The sequence below is a fragment of the Panulirus ornatus genome, chromosome 36, assembly GCF_036320965.1.
Source record: "Panulirus ornatus isolate Po-2019 chromosome 36, ASM3632096v1, whole genome shotgun sequence".
NCBI lineage: Eukaryota > Metazoa > Arthropoda > Malacostraca > Decapoda > Palinuridae > Panulirus > Panulirus ornatus.
This window is the reverse complement of record NC_092259.1, coordinates 1,876,969-1,893,387: the sequence shown is the minus strand read 5'-3', so window position 1 is coordinate 1,893,387 and position 16,419 is coordinate 1,876,969. Positions and strand designations below refer to the sequence as shown.

The following is a 16,419-nucleotide window of genomic DNA, read 5'->3' as shown; positions in this document are numbered from 1 at the left end:
CCATGTGTATATACTAAACCGATCCTGATCAATGTATATGGTAATGGATATGGATGGTATGAAGCACCATGTGTATATACTAAACCGATCGTGATCTTAGGCTGTTGGTAATGTATATGGATGGTATGAATATTCCAATGGATAGTGCGAATATCCCCACTAGGTAGTGTGAGTACTCCCACTGCTAGTGTGAATATTTCTACGAATAGCATGAATATTCCTACGAATGGTGTGAATATTCCCATGGCCTGTGTGTGAACATTTTTATAGACCTTGTGAATATAAATCATAGCCTGACTATTTCTATGAATAGTGTGTGCATATTTTCTCTATACGGTCTTTGATAGAATCGTAAACATCCACGTACAAAGATTGAAATGAAAGAGAACAAAGTAGGAAGAGAGAGAGAGAGAGAGAGAGAGAGAGAGAGAGAGAGAGAGAGAGAGAGAGAGAGAGAGAGAGAAATAAAATGATGAAAAGCAGCAGATTACACACGCTTTTATAGCACTACAGTTGTCGTAAACACACGAACACGTCTAATAGAGTGACGTACAAATGCCCTTCCTTGGATCCTCCCTCTACCAGTGACGGCCTGGCCTTTGAGTAAAAAGGCCAGGCTATCAATGTCAAAGGGTTATGCCATTATACTCAAGGGGCTGTGCCATTGTACTTAAAGGTTATACCTTCATGCTCAAGGAATGAACCGTCGTGCTCAAGGATCGTACCATCATACTCAAGGGTTATACTAATGTGTTTAAAAGATGTACCATCGTGCTTCAAGGGCTGTACAATTATACTCAAGGGTTGTACCATTATGCTCAATGGGTACAGAAGCCTTCCAAATGTCATGTACTATATATAATGTTACCTTCACATATACCTAACTATACATTAAAGGCTAAACTAATAACACGTAACTTAAAATGCGTCTGAAATTGGACAACATGAGATTTACAAGTTATCATTTTTGTGTTTGCGTTTCAAAAGTTAATATCTTCTCTGTTAAAGGTTCCAGTCACGGAGAGAAGTCCATATCAAGGCTGAACCTTGATCGAAATGGAGAATCATGAGAGGAAAAAGAAGAGAAGGGAAGGTATTCACGAATTTTGGAGGATGTGAAAATCCTATTTTGAAATGTGCCAGGTCATAGTTATTGGGAAAAACATGAGAAGGTAGAGAGTTCCAAGGGAAGGAAACAATTATCAAAACGGCCCACCCTCGAGTTGCCGATGGCCGCTCAAATAATCATGTGACACAGCAGCTTGCAGATTATTGCGTGGTCTAGCTTGGTATGGGCACACAAGCAGCCAGCTCTCAGGAGCAAAAGCCAAAGTAATCCCCACAGAAGAGGGAAAGTGAACCAGCATTGCAGCGTAGGGCAAGAGGATCAAGTTTGGAAGTTACCTGGGAGAGTTAGAGATTATGAATCGGTCCGCTTTTGGCTCATCTCTGTCAATTAAGGAAGCAAAGCTAGAACCACACCAGATATGAGAGCAATACTCCATACAAGGACGAATCAATCCATTGTATAAACGGAGCAACTGTTCAGAAGTTAAGAAGTTCTGTCATCTAAACAGGACACCCAGTTTCTTAGAGGAAGACTTAGCCATTCCTGTAATGTGGGGCTTCCAACAAGAGTGGATGTTACAGTAGTGCCAAGTATGTTCATTGAATAAAGTGATGGAGTTTATAGAACAGTCAAAAGGAGATACAAGAGTTGTGAGGAACTTTCGATAAAGAGATGAGAAGAAACTGGGTCTTGGAGCCATCAAACTTAAGATTTTGTGTACCCCACTGAGATACCCTGTCCAATTCTGAGTTTATTGAGGAAGCAGTGTCAAGACGAGATGCAGATAGAATGAGAGAAGAAGGAATAGAATTGAAAGTTGTGGCTGAATGCTGTGTTGAGTCGTCAGCGTATGAGTACAGTTGATTATTTGTGGGAGAGAGGAAACTGTTGAAGAAAAGGAGAAAAAGTGGAGGGGACAGGACAACCTTGAGGGACACTGCCATGGATGGAGAAGTGGGGAAGCTGATCCATCAACAACCACAGAGAGAGAGATCGGCCAGATAGGAAGTTAGATATGAAGGAGCAAAGTGAAGGAGGAAAGCCAAAAGAAGGGAGCTTAGAGATGAGACCCTAAAGCCTTAGATATGCCAAGGGGAACTACACAACATTCCCCCATATCTTTCAGGGACGATGACCAGACATTTAGCAAGATTGGAAAATATATCACCAGTGGACCTCGCCTTATGGAAGCCATACTGGTGATCAGAGAGAAAACAGAGTGTCGAGGTTCTAAGGATATGGGAGCTGAAGAGGGACTTTAAGACTTTGGAAATGATAGACGTCAAAGCAATTGGACGATAGTTGGATGCATCAAAACAGTCACTTTTCTTAGGGATAGGATGTATCAAGGCAAGCTTCCAAGGAGAAGGTTAAGTTTTGTTTTTTAAACAAATGGAAAAGACGAGCAAGCCCAGGTGCAAGTTCAGAAGCACACTCTCTCAGTACACGGGAATGGATGTCATCAGAACCATAAGCCTTGCTTGTGTGCAGAGGGAGAGAGAAGCGCTTTTCGGGCGGTCCGAAAAGAAATTACGGGGAGGGGGTATAGTATCAATAAGAGGAACATCAGAGGGTGAAGGTATGTTAAGAGTCATCCAAGGTGGAGTTAGAGGAGAAATGGGAACCAAAGAGTTGCTTCATCTACGGGAGAGACAGCTATAGTACCCTCAGAACGGAAAAGTGAAGGAAAGGTAGAGCGACAGAAGTTGTTAGAGATGCCCTGAGCCAGAGACCAGGAAGACATATCAGTGGATGACGAGGAGAGGTTATCGCATTTCTTTTGAATAAGAGAACGTTTCGCCTCACAGATAACTTGCTCGGAAAGATTACGAGCAGTGATAAAAGCTGAATGGAAGCCAGAGGAAGGCGAGTTTTTCCCCCCAAGCCCGAAATGCCCGACCCCCCCTTGCAAGAATGGCCTCAGAACAGGAAAGGTTGAGCAATGGATTGGAAGAAGAGGTCATCTTGGAGGAAGAAGGGATCAATGCTTCGCATTCCCGCGAGAACTTAAACTCAGCCATGCGTCTGGTGGAGACAGAAGCATCACCACGCATGAGACAGTAATTTACCCTAGTCAGAAAAAAAGTTACGGGAGTTAATTCCAGTCACTTTATTGAGGTGCAAGTCTATACGCTTAGAAAGGGGTTTCTGTAGGGGAAGGTGCCCCAAGTCTATACGTTTAGAAAGGGATTGCTGTAGGGGAAGGTCCCCCAAGTCTATACGTTTAGAAAGGGGTTGCTGTAGGGGAAGGTGCCCCAAGTCTATACGTTTAGAAAGGGGTTGCTGTAGGGGAAGGTACCCCAAGTCTATACGTTTAGAAAGGGGTTGCTGTAGGGGAAGGTGCCCCAAGTCTATACGCTTTAGAAAGGGGTTTCTGTAGGGGAAGGTGCTCCAAGTCTATACGTTTAGAAAGGGGTTGCTGTAGGGGAAGGTGCCCCAAGTCTATACGTTTAGAAAGGGGTTGCTGTAGGGGAAGGTGCCCTTAAAAAAAAAGACACATGTGAGAGTGTGATCAGATTAACCAATTGGGTTTTTTTTTCTAATCTCCGTTTTCGTCCATGTGATTTCCAAGAAAAGAGGAAAAAAAAATGTAATTAAATGCCTGTCATCAAAATTACGTAATTACCTTCATTTGAGAAGATAATTTACTGTGAGCACTTCAACTGCATGACATATATATGAATGGAAAAAAGATTATGGTATTAATCTCATTAGCATGATGGTACGACCCTTGAACACTACTTTACGACCCTTGAGCATGACGGTACGACCCTTGAACATGATGGTCCGACCCTTGTACACAACTTTACGACCCTTGAGCATGATGGTACGACCCTTGAACATGATGGTACGACCCTTGTACACAACTTTACGACCCTTGAGCATGATGGTACGACCAGTCAGCACGACAGTACGACCCTTGATCCGGTAAATAATAACAAACATTCCAGTAGACGCATTCACAGTGCAACTCAGGGTTGAGTGTATAGGTTCGAATCCTGGTTGTGGCCGTCAGCCCACAGTCAACCTAGCTGTTCATCTACCCTTAGGGGTCGGTCGGTAAAATGGGCACGTGGCTCAGGCTATAGCGTTAATAGGATGGCCTTGATTAGGGTCTCACTGACCCATACCGTCTCAGCTACCTTGAGAAAGATGAAGAATTACGGTATCCATGCCAACACTGACACAGAACTGAAGTTAAATCACACGTCTCCAAGCAGTTTGACTTCACGTGAAGGTACCCCACAAGAGTCTCCCTGGCTAACGACAAAGCTAGACAGAACGTTACAAAAAATGAAAGGGAAACAGGAAGGAAAAAAAAAAATGTAATACCACAAAAGATAAGAGAGGAGGAGAGGAAAACTCGAGAAGGACGATTGGATTGGGTTACAAGATATGAGCTCACAAGCCAAGCCAAGCACTGGGGAGGTTCTAATGGCTACTTCGCGTTCTTAATGTAGAGCTTAGGATGGACGAGACGCCTCACCGGAGGAGAGTGGGTGATACAGGAAGATGACACTCCAGTGGGGAGTAATGGGTTGAAAACCAGCAGGCAGCCGAGAAAGAGAGAGTCTCTCTCTCTCTCTCTCTCTCTCTCTCTCTCTCTCTCTCTCTCTCTCTCTCTCTCTCTCTCTCTCTCTCTCTCAACGCCTCTTCTTCTGTCTCTTCTCCTCCTCCTCCTCCTCCAGTGGCCGCGTCAGACACACTGCTATCTCTCATGCTCCTTCGAGGTCGCGTCTCTCTCTCTCTCTCTCTCTCTCTCTCTCTCTCTCTCTCTCTCTCTCTCTCTCTCTCTCAATAGCAACGTCCATCCCCAGGAGAGTCATCTCTTCCTCCAGAACAAAAAGGGGAAAAAAAAAAATGCAGCATCAGGAGAGACCTTTTTAAAAGACAAGTAATTATGTAATCTTGATGATTTAATGAAGAGATAATATACATCATGAGCGTTGGAAAAAGGATCTTGATAACCACAGTCAGTAAAATTCTCGTATTCAAAGTAGTTTAACGTAGCCATATAGACCTAGATTGCTATACACCTACGAGCCTTCTATACCAAGAGTATAGCGCTCTGCAAAAGGATCAGATGTATCTAACTCCTTCGCCCTTAGGGTCTCCCTGTTACGAGGACCAATTAGATCATTATCTTGGAAAGTCATTAAGACTGTCCATCTCTTCGCTGGTTTAGTGAGGCAGTAATTGCCACACTTATCAAAGAGAACAGCATCTCTTCCTCAAGGGGGAGCAAGAGATGTGGATGGTTATGCCTCTGCGATGGTTGGGTAGTATCTGCAGTCAAGTCAGAGTAGGGTCATAACTGGCGGGAAGGGATTCCAAACCTATTCGATTCGTTTTCCCATTCTTGGAATGGACATAAGAGAGGCTATTTATAAAGGTTCAAGTGTGTAATTCTCTCTCTCTCTCTCTCTCTCTCTCTCTCTCTCTCTCTCTCTCTCTCTCTCTCTCAACGCCTCTTCTTTTGTCTCTTCTCCTCCTCCAGTGGCCGCGTCAGACACACTGCTATCTCTCATGCTCCTTCGAGGTCGCGTCTCTCTCTCTCTCTCTCTCTCTCTCTCTCACACACACACACACACACATTTCGTCAGAACTCACTCACACATCACTCAGCATATATATATGCACAACAAAAAAAAATAAAAAACATTCCTGTTTAACTTAAGCACACGACGTTAAAACTAACAACTGTAAACACGGAGGAAGAGGAGTTACCACGTCAGGAGAGGCTTCGGGAAGCCCTTGAACCAGAGACAAAGAACGGCGAAGCGAACTCCTGTGTTCGAGTGTACACACACACACAGTCGACGGTAGACCGCGCTCAATTAGCTCACGAGAATTAGGAAATTCTTTGGTTAAGCTCAGTGGTACGAGGAGTCTATTACCCACAGCCAGAGCAGCCCCTTGAGTGCTTTTATGTCCTGGTTAAAACCTCCTGTCTTCACCAGTAACGAGAGACGACACCCCCCCCCCTTTACCTGAGCCAGGTTTCAGGTGAAGAGCTCTCTGCGTAAACAGATCCTTCCCAGGCTCAAGATGGGACCTAATTAAGTCCTGGCTGGGGATAGGGACGATCAGGACAGCCGACTGTGCTGTATGACTGGAGTCATCTGCTATACGAGAGCTCCCTCCTCTCCCCTCCCGCAGTGAGGGTGTAGGTGTGTTTGCGTGTTCCTCAGATTACCATTGTGTACTGGGAGGTGTTGGGTGTAGTGTGGCTAAGGCACGCTTCCCCTAGACATCATCCCAGTCCATAAGAGCGACCAGATCCTGGTGTGTGTGTGTGAAGTGGCGAGGGGTACCACTGTGTTGCCATAGTGACCCGTTATCTTGGACGGCGTTAAAGCTCGCGTCTTCAGACGTACCGAAGGATGATGATGTCTGGTCTGCCAGCCCAGACATCCGAAGACAATTTATGTATACGTGGATTTACATGTGGGGGGGGATGGCAGCCAGATAACAAGAGGCGCTGGTGGTCTGTAACGAGGATGTCTGCCGACGGCATGAAACAGTGTTCTGAGTGCATAGATGGAGATAGGATAGCAAAGGAAGGAGGCTCCTTCTCCTCCTCCTCCTCTCTATTGACAGTTGATCCTGCACATCTCTACTGATGGAGACACGATAGTGAGGCAGTTTCCTCCTGAGTGATCCACTCACCTCGCCTCAGTGGATCTCTCTCGCATCACAAGGTCTTGGGTAGCGTGTGGTTTGCCTGATCCTCGACCAATGGTCCAACGCAACAGGGGATTGGACCCCAATTACGGTGCTTCCCAGTCATGTAGGAGAGGATTGACGGGTGACCATCGTGTGCTGCTAGGTCATGCAAGGAGGGGTTCGACGGGGTGATCCTCGCGTTTCAAAACGGCACCAGACACACCAGTCTAAAAGGTAGGCAGAATGATACAGACTCGACCAAGCATTGTGACAGCAACTCCCTCTGGCAAGATGTCCAAGGCTAGCTCGCGTCCCTCACCAGCCTAGTGTAGTGCACCGAGCCTGGTATAAAGTTTGGCAAGTAAGATGTTTCGGAGAGTTCCTCCTCTTACCACAATGTCGTGACGCCCCAGAAAGGTTAAGGGTTTAGGTCTTGAACTACTGCAGTAGATTCCAGTCCAGCAACACACACACACACACACACACACACACACACACACACACACACACACACACACAGCCTGGCGCGGTTAAGTAAGGTAAGGGAGGGAGGGTCTGTCGTGAACCTTCGTATACTGTGTGGAAGGCAGTCCACTCTCCTACCTACATACCAGGCCAGGAGAGTGCTCATGGCCAGGAGTGCGTGGGAGGGGAACCAGCCATTTGAAAGGTTCCAGGAGTGTGCTCGAGGCCAGAGACTGCTTAAGTCTTAGTCATCATCCAGGACGTGAACAAGATAGAACTTGAAAGAACCGCTCAGTGAACAGCCCTCACGTCTCCAGGTGTTTGCTGGAGTCGTGCCACCCTAGACGTACTCCAGGCGTACGAGATACTGTGGTAGATACGTTCCAGCTGTGATTAACTTGAGCGAGGAAGGCACGAAGGAGGAGGTGTATGGTGGAGGAGGATAGATTGAGGCAGGTATGGAAGGGGTTTATGATGGAGGAGGATGGCATGGAGGAGGTGTATGGTGGAGGAGGATAGATTGAGGCAGGTATGGAAGGGGTTTATGATGGAGGAGGATGGCATGGAGGAGGTGTGGGAAGTGGGAAGGATCGGATTCAGTTTATGTGGGTGATGGAGGATCATCCATCTCCCTCCTCTTGATTAGTCTGTCACTGGCAATTAGCTCAGCCGTGTCATTAGTCATACGGCAGGCAACAACCGAGGTGCAGGGAGGGAGGAAGGGGGACGGAGAGATAGAGAGAGGGAGGGTAACTGGAGGGAGGTAAGTGGCAGGGAGAAAATTGAAGGGAAGAGAACGACATTGTGAAGGACAATAGATAAACGCACGAGACGAAGAAGCGAGTAAAGATGGTGCGACAGAAGACGGGGGGAGAGAGAGAGAGAGAGAGAGAGAGAGAGAGAGAGAGAGAGAGAGAGAGAGAGAGAGAGAGAAATAAGAAGTCTCATTTATATAGGTGAAAAATGTAGCTGAAGTTCTCTCATATTCGTAAAGGTCGCTCATTTTCCCCCGGGGGAGCTCTCACCTTCTCCAAGGGGACGTCGTCTTCAACAATAGGTTCTCATCATATTCACTAAGGATCGACTGTCACCTTTTTTTTTTTTCTGATCTTCCTCGCGGGTCTCGTCAGGACGAAGTCACTTAACCTAAAAGGAGGGAAATCTCCTCTTACACGAGGCTCTCATTTTCCCCCAAGAGGAGAGGGAAGAAGGTCTCTTGTGTTATCTGAAGGCTCTTCCAAGGGTTTCGTAACCTGACCAAGAGCCCCACCAGACCTTCTAAAAGAGGTTTTAGCTTAGAGGGTTCATCACCCACAGAAGGATGTGTGGTGGGGGGGGTCTCATCCTCGCCTTTCTAAAAAAGAGGAGGGAGGGTGAGGGAGGGAGAAGGGGGCTTAAGGATAGGTGAGGGGTTAAGAGGGAGGGGAAGATACCATCCCCGAAGAGTCCCTATTTTCTTTCCTCCACCCCCAGAGTTAATTGCCCCCAAGACCTTTTTCACCTCCCCCCCGAAAAACTTCAGAGTTTCCACTACGTCCCCGACCTTCCTCACGGACCTTCCTTGCCTTCCTCAAGGACCTTCCTTGCCTTCCTCAAGGACCTTCCTTGCCTTCAAGGACCTTCCTTGCCTTCCTCAAGAACCTTCCTTGCCTTCCTCAAGGATCTTCCTTGCCTTCCTCAAGGACCTTCCTTGCCTTCCTCAAGGACCTTCCTTGCCTTCCTCAAGGACCTTCCTCGCCTTCCTCAAGGACCTTCCTCGCCTTCCTCAAGGACCTTCCTTGCCTTCCTCAAGGACCTTCCTTGCCTTCCTCAAGGACCTTCCTTGCCTTCCTCAAGGACCTTCCTTGCCTTCCTCAAGGACCTTCCTCGCCTTCCTCAAGGACTCTCAGTAGCTTCATCATCCTTTATCTTCCTCAGGAGTCGTCGTCTCCTCCTTTCCCCAGTTTCTTGCTTTCCCTAAAAAGCCAACCCCCCACCCCTGAATTCCCCCCAGTAAACTATCACCTTCCCCCCCTTAAAGTCCCCAGGTTCATCAACATGCCCTTACCCCTCTCTCTCTAGGCCCTTACTTCCCCCCCCCCCCCCCCCTGAATCACACCTGTGTTCAGGTCCCGTCTTCCCAACAGATGTCTAAACTTTTCCACCAACAATTCTCGCTTTCCCCAAGACAACACAAGTTTCCCCTTAACTCTTTTCCCCCCCACAAGATCCCCTTAACTCTTTCCCCCACAAGATCCCCTTAACTCTTTCTCCCCCCCCACAAGATCCCCTTAACTCTTTCTCCCCACAAGATCCCCTTAACTTTCCCCCCCACAAGATCCCCTTAACTCTTTCCCCCCACAAGATCCCCTCAACTCTTTCCCCCACAAGATCCCCTTAACTCTTTCCCCCACAAGATCCCCTTAACTCTTTCCCCCCACAAGATCCCCTTAACTCTTTCCCCCACAAGATCCCCTTAACTCTTTCCCCCACAAGATCCCCTTAACTCTTTCCCCCCACAAGATCACCTCAACTCTTTCCCCCCACAAGATCACCTCAACTCTTTCCCCCACAAGATCCCCTTAACTCTTTCTCCCCCACAAGATCCCCTTAACTCTTTCTCCCCCACAAGATCCCCTTAACTCTTTCCCCCCACAAGATCACCTCAACTCTTTCCCCCCACAAGATCCCCTTAACTCTTTCTCCCCCACAAGATCCCCTTAACTCTTTCCCCCACAAGATCCCCTTAACTCTTTCCCCCCCACAAGATCCCCTTAACTCTTTCTCCCCCCACAAGATCCCCTTAACTCTTTCCCCCACAAGATCCCCTTAACTCTTTCCCCCCACAAGATCCCCTTAACCTCTTTCCCCCCCACAAGATCCCCTTACTCTTTCCCCCCACAAGATCACCTCAACTCTTTCCCCACCAAGATCCCTTAATCTTTTCCCCCCACAAGATCCCCTTAACTCTTTCCCCACAAGATCCCCTCATCTCTTTCCCCCCCACAAGATCCCCTTAACTCTTTCCCCCACAGATTCCCCTTAACTCTTTCCCCCCCACAAGATCCACCTCATCTCTTTCCCCCCCACAAGATCCCATTAACTCTTTCCCCCCACAAGATCCCATTAACTCTTTCCCCCACAAGATCCCATTAACTCTTTCCCCCACAAGATCCCCTCAACTCTCTTTTTTTCTTCTATTCTCCAGTACGTCATTTAAGTTGGCAAGTTTTTGAAGGACATTGTTTTTATCTTACAGAGGCAGAGCCACCTGTGGGAGCCTTAAAAAGCATCTGGGGCCAAACTGGGCCCACACTCCCAGCTGCAAGTAGAGCCACCTGTGGGGGCCCCACACAACTACCAGGCAAGTCAGAGCCATCTGTGGGGACCCCAGACAACTGGGGGGCAAAGCAGAACCATCTGTGGGGGGTCCCACACAACTATAAGGCAAAGCAGAACCATCTGTGGGGGTCCCATACAACTACCAGGCAAGTCAAAACCATCTGTGAGAGCCCCAACAACTACCAGGCAAATCAGAGCCATCTGTCGGGGTCCCAAACAACTCAAGAGCCATCTGTTGGGGTCCCAGACAACTCAAGAGCCATCTCTTGGGGTCCCAGACAACTCAAGAGCCATCTGTTGGGGTCCCAGACAACTCAAGAGCCATCTCTTGGGGTCCCAGACAACTCAAGAGCCATCTCTTGGGGTCCCAGACAACTCAAGAGCCATCTCTTGGGGTCCCAGACAACTCAAGAGCCATCTCTTGGGGTCCCAGACAACTCAAGAGCCATCTGTTGGGGTCCCAGACAACTCAAGAGCCATCTGTTGGGGTCCCAGACAACTCAAGAGCCATCTGTGGGGGGGCCACCACAGTTCTGCCATGTCTCACACAAACTTCAACTTTCTTCCCACACGAAGTTTATCTTTTTTCGATACGAAGTTCCCCCCCCAGAGAAGCAAGCGTGCCCTTCCAGAGAGAAATCCATAAACACGGGGTCTCTTTCCATCCTCCGCCCCGCCCGCCCCCTCTTTAAACTTAGGAAGGGGGGGAGGAGAGAGGGGGGGTAGTGTATGATATAAAATACATCCATATCAACCCTGTTCATACATCAACTGTATTCATCAAATCGTTTCTCCTCTCTCTCTCTGGTCGACTGACCAAATCTCTTAATATACACTAAATCTACATCATCTATATACATTGAATCTATATTTTCACAGACGAAGGGCCTATAACAGCCTCAATGTGAACTATAAGTCATATATGATATATATCTAAGATCCAAATTGAAAGATTTGTTTACGTGTCTTCTCTCCCGTTGGCGCGATTTCCAGCGTTGTTGCACATGCGCGAGACTACGAATTTCTTTTAGTATTTTGAAAAAATGAAAAAACAAAAGAATTCTCGGACATTCAAATGTCTTAGAGGGCTGGTGGGTGTCTTTATACATCTTCCAAACTTCCGTAGGTTAGAGAAAAAAGAATTAAAAGAGCTGGCCTCCCACTCCTCAATACATTTTGCTGACGAGTTGAAATTAAACTTGGGAAAGTTTGACCGAGACACACAAGTTTGGCCCTGAGGAAACCCACATACGTCTGAAGATGGAGACAAAACCTAAAGGAATGGCACCAATTCTCGTGTGTGTGTGTGTGTGTGTGTGTGTGTGTGTGTGTGTGTGTACTGTACAGGGAGGGTGTTCTACGCTCGTGGGACCACATCTTGTGGACTTTATTACACATACCTTTAAAGCTCTGTATGCCGTCCACCTTCTTACAATTTCTTCATTCAGTTCATTCCATCCATCTAATACCCTTTAGCCTATAAGAACACTTATTTACATCCTTTTATCATATTTCTTTTTTTGTTTAGTTTATGTTATGTCCTGCGCTTGTTACGAGAACTATTCACTAATGACGTCGTCAAGGTGGTTTGATAGTTAACTTACAGCTTGTGATCTGGTCACTTCTCAACTCCTCTCTCTCTCTCTCTCTCTCTCTCTCTCTCTCTCTCTCTCTCTCTCTCTCTCTCTCTCTCTCTCTCTCTCTCATGGTGGACAAATTCAAGGCCTGAAACCTGTCCCTGTAACTCTGCTGTCTTAGATATGGCGCCACCTCTGTTGCCCTCCTCTGAACCTTCTCCATTAGTTCTTTGTGCTTCTTTAACCGCGGTGACCAAACTTGAGACACATATCCAGTCTTAGCCATAGGTAGAGCATGAAGATGTTACCCAATATTTCCTTATCCAAATAAATGAATTCATCTCAAACATTTGCCAGCAGAGAGCTTGTCTTTTGCAGTGAATGATATGGGTTGTGAACTGAGAAGAGAGGTCACTGTCTTTGAAGGAAAGAGGGTATGTTTGATGGTATAGGAGTCCCGACTGGTGCGAAAGAACTTATGAAGGAGGAAATACTGGAAATGGAATCTCGGAGAGCAATATGTGGTACGAGGATGGTTGATCAGGTAAAGAATGAGAGTGTAACAGAGATGTGATAGTGAGCAAAGAATGATTCAAAGTGCTGGAACAAGGTGTACTGGAACGGTTTGGACATACGGAGAGGATGAGCGATGAGAGACTGACAAAGAGGATATGCATTTGTCAAAAGTGGAGGGAGCTAGAGGAACGAGGAGACCTAGAAAAAGATGGATGGCTGGAGTGAAAGAGGCTTTGAGTTATCGATTCTGAATACAGGGAGGAGTGAAAAGTATACACAGAACAGCGCGAGAGCAACGTGGTATACTGGGGGCGACGTGTTGTCAGGGGAGGCTGGACTATGGCATATGAAGTGGTTCGAGGAAACTACAAAGAAGGTCTACTGTGGACAGGTAACACTGGTTTCAGGGATTTAGTCATGACTGCTGGAGAGTGGATGCGAACGAGAGAGGCCTTTCTGTCCGTTCTGAGCGCTACCTCGAAAATGCGAGAAGCAAAATATGAAAAAAAATTGCCATACATAACACCGGGAGTCCCTTTTAAAAGCTCTGTAGCTTCGAATCTGCGTTCCAGTCAGGAGCAGGGTAATGCTGGACACCTGGCGGAGCATCCTCCATCCTCTTGAAGCGACTTCGAATAACCAGAGAACGACGAAGGCAATCCAATGTAATGCCCAGACTTAAACTCGAGGACAACACGATCATACCCTGTGTCCAGATCCTCTTACCGACCCACCTGTCGTACCCAACACAGACTATATAGTCCTCAACTCTATCAGTATGGACTTATCAAAACACATAAGCCAAACTTTCCAGAAAGACCCACAGTGAGTTCAGTAGGCTAAATCACATAAAAATTATCTGAATGGATAGTTTCATTATTAAGCCCACTAGTTGATATCAAATTCTAATATAATGAACGCTGTTGAATTAGTTAACAAACTTAATATCCATCATTATTCTTATGGTCATTAATACCACAGCTCCGTTGAGGTTCAAAACACACACACACACCTCCCCCACCAACACACTTTCTGAGAACACCATCAGACGCAGTCCTCTTGTGACGACGTATATCCTTAACCTTTGCAGTGGGGACGTTAGAGAGGAGCGTCTCCATCATCAGAGAGGAGCGTCTTCACATTCGAGGCACTGGCGAGGCTATCATAATGGATGACGACCACCATCCACTGTGGTGGTGTGTGAGGAGCGTCTTCACCTTCGAGGCACTGGCGAGGCTATCACAATGGATGACGACCACCATCCACTGTGGTGGTGTGTGAGGAGCGTCTTCAAATTCGAGGCACTGGCGAGGCTATCATAATGGATGACGACCACCATCCACTGTGGTGGTGTGTGAGGACCTCACAACACCACCACCCACTTCCGCCACAGGGAACTGTGAGGGCGTAGGGGATAAATAAAGGATTAACCCATCATATCCGCGCGTCAGGGGGACATATCATTGGGTCAACACCATCATTAAGCCACTGTTTACGACAGGAAGGACGAAATGCATGCAGATGGTCCCTCCGATTCTCGTTTTCTCTCTCATATGTGGGATCTTTACGTTGTCCTTTTAGGAACTCCGTGTTCTCTCTCTCTCTCTCTCTCTCTCTCTCTCTCTCTCTCTCTCTCTCTCTCTCTCTCTCTCTCTCTCTCTCTCGTTATGTGGATACGTAGGTTTGCCTTACTGTTGACCATGGGTTTATGTACGTCACCTTGTTTTCATGTATGTGGAGGTGAATATCTTGCCTAAAGTCATGTGGGTCTGAATGTATAACTTTCCTTACCCATGTACGCAAAGTGTCTAACTTTCCTTACCCAAGTACAAAGTGTCTAACTTTCCTTACCCATGTACGCAAAGTGTCTACCTTTCCTTACCCATGTACACAAAGTGTCTAACTTTCCTTACCCATGTACGCAAAGTGTCTACCTTTCCTTACCCATGTACACAAAGTGTCTAACTTTCCTTACCCATGTACACAAAGTGTCTAACTTTCCTTACCCATGTACACAAAGTGTCTAACTTTCCTTACCCATGTACACAAAGTGTCTAACTTTCCTTACCCATGTACACAAAGTGTCTAACTTTCCTTACCCATGTACACAAAGTGTCTAACTTTCCTTACCCATGTACACAAAGTGTCTAACTTTCCTTACCCATGTACACAAAGTGTCTAACTTTCCTTACCCATGTACACAAAGTGTCTAACTTTCCTTACCCATGTACACAAAGTGTCTAACTTTCCTTACCCATGTACACAAAGTGTCTAACTTTCCTTACCCATGTACACAAAGTGTCTAACTTTCTTTGCCCATGTACACAAAGTGTCTAACTTTCCTTACCCATGTACGAAAGTCTTAACTTTCCTTACCCATGTACAAGTGTCTAACTTTCCCTCACCCCACGTAAACACAGCGTCTGACTTACCTCATCCACGTGTATACGTATAACTTGCCTCACACATGTGTACACGAATGCATAACTTGCGTGACACAGAAGGACATGAATATGTAAACCGACTTACAACACAGGCATGTACAAGATATGCAAATGTACAGGAATGTACATTGATGTATAATCATTTCACAACACAAGAATGAACCAACCATGTCTGACCCCCACGCCACCCACCAAAAACCAAGAAATCGCATCCACAAATCCAGATTCGCCAGAGCTTCGGGTAGATTGCTGGCACCTTCCCACAGCCACCCACAGCTCTTAACACAGTTCTCCACACACCTTTCCCCAAACACAACAGTTCCACACAGCTCCCACACAGCTCACCCACATCTCTCCGATGCTCGAGGCGTCGACCCACTACATCTCAAACCTCCCCAACAACTCTAAAACATCCCCCCCACAGCTTTATATATCTCTCCCACTGCTCCCCACAGCTTCAGACTACTCTCCCACAGCGCCCAACATCTCTCTCCGCTTCCCACAGCTTCTAACATCTCTCCCACTGCTCCCCACAGCTTCAGACTTCTCTCCCACAGCGCCCAACATCTCTCTCCGCTTCCCCACAGCTTCTGACATCTCTCCCACAGCTCCCTACAGATTCTGACGTCTCCCTTTACAGTTCCCCACATCTCTCCCATATTTCCCCACAGCTTCAGATATCTCTCCCACAGTTCCCGACACCTTCAGACATCTCTCTCACAGCTCCCGACATCTCTCCCACAGTTCCCGACAGTTTCAGACATCTCTCCCACAGTTCCCGACAGCTTCAGACATCTCTCCCACAGTTCCCGACACCTCCAGACATCTCTCGCACAGTTGCCCACATCTCCCCCACAGCTCTGTCCTCTGTGCCTAATTAGGCACAGCCCGTCTCATCGTCTGGCAGGACCAACTGTTGCCAACTCCCACCGCTCAGGACTTGTGCACGAACTCCCGCCCACAGTTCCCCCTCCTCCACCTCCCGCAGTAGAACTGGCTGGATTAAGCTCAGATATCAAGGCACAGGAGGAGCAAGAGGAGGAGGAGGAGGAGCAAGAGGAGATTAAGCTCAGATATCAAGGCACAGGAGGAGCAAGAGGAGGAGGAGGAGGAGGAGGAGCAAGAGGAGATTAAGCTCAGATATCAAGGCACAGGAGGAGGAGGAGGAGCAGGAGGAGGAGGAAGAGGAGGAGGAGCAGGAGGAGGAGCAGGAGGAGGAGGAGATTAAGCTCAGATATCAAGGCACAGGAGCAAGAGGAGGAGGAGGAGGAGGAGCAAGAGGAGCAGGAGGAGGAGCAATAGGAGGAGGAGGAGCAGCAAGAGGAGGAGGAGCAGGAGGACGAGCAATAGGAGCAAGAGG

General features: G+C 47.3%; 1 protein-coding gene across 4 annotated transcripts in view; it reads right to left on the bottom strand.

The window, feature by feature from the left end:
- The window catches only part of LOC139760254 (uncharacterized), a 198,378-nt gene that overhangs the window by 13,049 nt on the left and 168,910 nt on the right, over nt 1–16,419 (bottom strand). For 3 of the 4 annotated variants that reach the window (XM_071683182.1, XM_071683186.1, XM_071683183.1), the window contains one exon: nt 13,513–14,012. The exons of the other annotated variant lie outside the window; for it this stretch is intronic. The gene's annotated coding sequence lies outside the window, so the exon portion shown is untranslated. Of the gene's footprint in view, nt 1–13,512; nt 14,013–16,419 lie in introns of those variants that run through there. 4 annotated transcript variants of the gene reach the window in all.